Raw genomic sequence first — 5,589 nt, forward strand, 5'->3', positions numbered from 1 at the left:
CGTTACGACTTATACTAACTCAAAATATGTGCAAAAATGACGTAAATTGTTATACTGGTCCTAATACTACAAAGTGTTGATAACAAATAATAGAATAAAAAAATAATTTACATGAATACAAGCTTATCGAGCAGATTATTACAAAATTAAGAATACATTATTGAATTGTTTAAACGCTATATTTTTCTTATGTTAATTGTACAGAGTTATGGAGAAAAATCGTTTGTATATCTAAGGTGAAGCACTGCATATACAATAGTCTTTGAATAATATCCCAAAATCTTACATATAGAATATAAACAGCGTCATGCATATTAAGTGTACATTGTAAATGTCGCCAAAATAAAATTAAATATAAACTGAAATTCGGCAATTGTTTACCTATATCAAGGTAAGTGTGGATGAAATTTATAGAAATTCAATTTTTCTATTAGACCGAATGTTCGATAACGTAGGACTCGTCTCCCTGACCACAAAAATATATGACTTCCTGAGATATAGCCTTCTAAAGTTTCGACATTCATATGCTCATAACTTCGATATTTATGGGCCGATGAAGGCAACATGGGTATAGTTGTAAAGCCTGCACATTATAAATATTTTATTTCTTTAATGTATAAATATAAAAAATATTCACTCCAAGTAAGCTTCTCCGGAGGAAAATATTGAAACTAACGATAATAAATTCGGAGAATCTAAATCTGTATTAAGTATGTCAAATTCAAAACACGCAGGTTGGAACTTACTTCGAGTTTCTTAACTTTGCAAACCTAGCAATAAACACCCAGATTTATAAGGCGAGTCAGCAGAGAATTTTTTAGAGCAAACCGTAAACCGTGTTTGGATTCCTTCTAGACGAGATATATGTTAGTTGCAGTAGGGGACCCAAATGATCGACGCGTATACCAACTTTGGATTTTTTCTACACGAGATACCTATATGGGAGTTGCATTAGTCGACTCAAATGATTGTCGCGTATTCATGTTAAGATCTGACTTAAGCTGTATAAAAAATGTTTCTATAAGGATCTGAAAATTCTGCGCAATTTCCTTTTACAAATCCAAGAAACAAAAGACAGACGTATCAAACATTAACCTAATTCTCGTATAATATTGGATTTTTTGAGAATAATTTTTCCAAACTTAAAAGTTAATTGGGTTTAAACATCTGTGAAATGAAACATCGGATGTTCAAATCAAGCTTATTTTCCTCACCCCACAAAACTAAATTGTTAAGATCATGTTGCAAATCAAAAAGGTCGCGTAACGATTAAACTTTTTTAAAAATTTTGGGGACATCAGCGGATAAGAATATATTTGAGCTATGGCAATATGTTAATACTACCTTGAGCCACACCTGAGGGCCGCAACTAAATTTAGTGCGTTACGTACTAAAATACCCACCGTCTCACCTTTATAGGGTTTGTTGAACGTCTGTATTACCCAAATGGAACAAGTCTAATTTAGTGGATCCACTCGGGTCGCTTTGCATACTTCCCAAGATATGGGCCTTGAAATTTCGGAGAATATCTTATATAAAACGACCGTTTTACTAATGCCACAAATGCAATATGGGTATAATTTTAAATGGTTTGGATATTGCTTTAAAACTAAACAAATGTCAAAGCGATCCTAGTGGAGTCCCTAAACTTGACTTAAGCCACCCAAATACGGAAGAACCTTATTTACTTGTGTGCCAATTGAAAACGGCGAAAAATGATGAAAACATTTTCTTAATTAACCGAAAAATGTTTACATTTATAAAAAAACAATTTTTTCAATGACTGGAATTCTATTTTCAAAAAACCAAAAATTCAAAATACGCATTGTCAGGATCGTAACTAATTTATTGCGCTCCGTACAAAAATACTTACCTTCTCATACGCAATGCGTATTTGGTTAACATTCAAAATATTTAACTTTAACAAAAGTATTTAACTTTTGAGGTGAATAAAATAGAACGCATACGCATGAATTTAGGTACGACCCTGAAGTTTGAAGATAAGGACTAGACACAAATCCTTCAATAATTACTTTGCCTATGATAATGTAATGTCACCTTGCAAGAAAGTTCGAATGAAAACCTATGCTTTGTAATTTTAAGTATAAAATATTATGCGAAACTCTATCGGTATATGGACAATATCGACAATTTTTTTAATATTCCATTTTCCAAAAATCGTTTTTTTTTTTGGTTTTCGTACTACATCAATGATTTTTGGTACATGTATAGGAAAACTTTTCCTGACTCCGAATCCGTTTGCGATAAAATGTTTCTTTAGTGCGCGCAAAAGTTATGGAGGTTTTTTGTTTGGGGCATAAGGAAAACATCTTAAAATTACGACGTTTATTATATTGGCCATACATTGAAATTTAAATATGGTGATATTATAATAATCATGAAAAAGCTACACACAAACAATAAATTTTGCAGTCAATGAAGACTTCGAGTTCGCCTCCCTGTTAACCTTATGAATAAACCTTGGCTACACATTTTACAAAAATAATAAGAGTAAAGAAGATTATATAATTTTTTATTATATTATAGACATATCGCTCATTTGCTGCAAGACAGGCATAATAAAAAATACGTTTTGAGTTTTCAATTTACTCACACTTTATATGGGACAGAGGAACTTCTACAGCTTCTCAATTAGAGTGTGTAAGAGATATTCATATGCGTTTTTTGCACAATATGAGGTCTATTATAGCGAACAATCACGTTTTTTGTGTTACGCCTCTGTTGCAGTAAATATGCGATATGTCCACCTAAAAATTAATTCAAAAATATCTACGTGATCTGAACGGTAAATCCAATGATATCAAAATCACCCAAGTCTGTGTAGCGGTTTGTAAATTACAGCAACAACAAAACAAACCAGTAAGGAAAGTAGTAAAGTCGGGCGGGGCCGATTATATGATACCCTTCACTACTTTCGGTATATTCAACAGATGAATCCTAACAGACGTCGCATTTTTAAAGGACCAGTAAAATGAAATTGGACCCATAAACATGTCATTCTGAAACCGATACTAAATTTTTCATTTGGCCAGATATAGAAGCTATATCTAAATCTGAACCGATTTCAAGAAACATAACACACATCATTCTAGACCTAATTCATTACGCTGTGCCAAATTTCGTGCAAATCGAGAGATATATAAGGACTTTGGTGCACCATTTACTTTAAACCGGGCGAAAATATGGGAGCTATATCTAAATCTGAACCGATTTTCAGGAAACTTAACACACTTCATTCTAGACCTAATTCATTACGCTGTGCCAAATTTCGTGTAAATCGAGAGATATATGGGGACTTTGGTGCACCATTTACATTAAATTGGACGAAAATGTATATGGGAGCTATGACTAAATCTGAACCGATTTTCAGGAAACTTAACACACATCATTCTAGACCTAATTCATTACGCTGTGCCAAATTTCGTGCAAATCGAATGATATATAGGGATTTTGGTGCACCATTTACATTAATTCGGACGAAAATATTTATGGGAGCTATGTCTAAATCTGATCCGATTTTCAGGAAACTTAACACACATCATTCTAGACCTAATTCATTACGCTGTGCCAAATTTCGTGCAAATCGAAATATATATAGGGACTTTGGTGTACAATTTACATTAAATCGGACGAAAATATATATGGGAGCTATATCTAAATCTGAACCGATTTTCAGGAAACTTAACACACACCATTCTACACCTAATTCATTACGATGTGCCACTTTGGTGCACCATTTGCCTTAAATCGGACGAAAATATACACGGGAGCTATATCTAAATCTGAACCGATTTTTCCCAATTTCAATAGGGTTCGTCCTTGGGCCAAATAAGTGACCTATGCCAAATTTCATCCAAATCGGATCATAAATGCGACCTGTACTTTATTCACAAAAATACATGGACGAACAGACGGACATGCGTAAATTGACTCAGAAAGTGATTCTATCATATTCTCAAAGGAACCATGTGTCTATCTCGTTTCCTTTTACATATGCGAAATTTCATTTCATAGCAAAGATGTAGTGCACGTTGCATTGAAGTGCCCACAAACTCGTAAAACGCGAATAATATCCAAAAATTTCACATGCCTTTAACGCGCATCCATATTTTATATACCTATATACATATAGATATTTTAATGTGGTCCATTAAGAACCATGGATGACCCAACTCATCGTATTTATGAGATAAATTGGGTACATCTCTCTTTTGGCTGAACTTTTCAAAGTATGGTTTCCGTATTCGGTTATTTATTGAAACGGATATGAATTCGCGATATTTTGAACAGCCTTTTTTTTACCAAATTTCGTGTTTTTGAATGGCCGGTACCCGCCGTTCTAGTAGGTGGATTTATTTTATTTAATTCAATATCAATACAAAGAAAGCTTACTAAGCCTATTATATATGTATTGTAAGATAATATCTATGCAAATATACAAAAATACAAATAGTACACTTGAAGTAATCCAATAAAACAAAAATTATATAAAAATCTAAATGTCATATGAATATTGCAAGATTTTCCAATTAAATTATATGGTCAAATAATGAAATTTTCAACTAATTTTGGTAATATTGTTAGCGACAATAGTTTTTTTTGGAAGTCAGTTATGCAATTTTAAAAATAATCTTAATGTAGGTCATGTAAATCTCAGATGTTTTCATTTGAGTAAGAATACTTTAAAAAAAACATGAATTGATAAATATTTTAGAGGGTGATAATCTTGGCATATTTGGTGTGACAGAAACTTGTTTAAAACCTATAGTTTCCACAAATGCTATACAAGTACGAAGTTATTTTTGTTATAGGAGTGATCGTACTTGTAATAAAGGAGGTAGTGTTGTAATGTATGTTTCACAGAATATTAAACATAACTTGGTGGGTAGAGGAAGTTCTTATGGAGCTGTTGAAAATGTTTTTTGCGAGGTAATTGTGAGCAATTGTGTGTTTTTGTTGGTGTGGTTTATTTGCCCCATGGCGATATTGTGGCTTATTTTCTATCAATTAATGTTCCTAGTTCTTGTGTATTGTGTTTTTATGAATATGCAGATTGCAGCTCTGTTGATCCTGTGTCGCTTTCCGACGCCTTTGATACATATAACTTTGTTGAACTTTATTCTGGGTATCAACATCCAAAGTTGATATTTTGAACTGTGGTCTTCAGCACTTTTCATTTGTCTCTTCGTGACATTTCTTATATGTCCTATCTTCGCGATAGAAATGTTGAAAATTGGAAATAGTTTTGTCGTCGTAACGGAGCCAAACAAATTATAAGAAAACTAAAATTTATTGCTCATTAAGATATGTACATAAATCCACAAAGAATGTGTAGTCAATATTAAATAAAAATGGTTTGTGTGTACTGATGCCAGAGAAGTCGGAAATGTTGATGTTGAGACTCTGAATTCTGCTTTTGTTTCCAATCAATCCGTAGATGTTTTCGATTTTTCTTGTATTCCTGTTAATGCTTCTTTCTTTCGTGGAATTGATTATGCTGAGGTCGTTGATGCTTTCTATAAAATTATCTTCCAGAGTTGTGGAAATTTGCAAAAATGGTGCCTATTC

The sequence above is a fragment of the Musca vetustissima genome, unplaced genomic scaffold (genome assembly GCF_032173495.1).
Source record: "Musca vetustissima isolate MV318-11 ecotype Yass unplaced genomic scaffold, APGP_CSIRO_Mvet_v1 utg6073, whole genome shotgun sequence".
NCBI lineage: Eukaryota > Metazoa > Arthropoda > Insecta > Diptera > Muscidae > Musca > Musca vetustissima.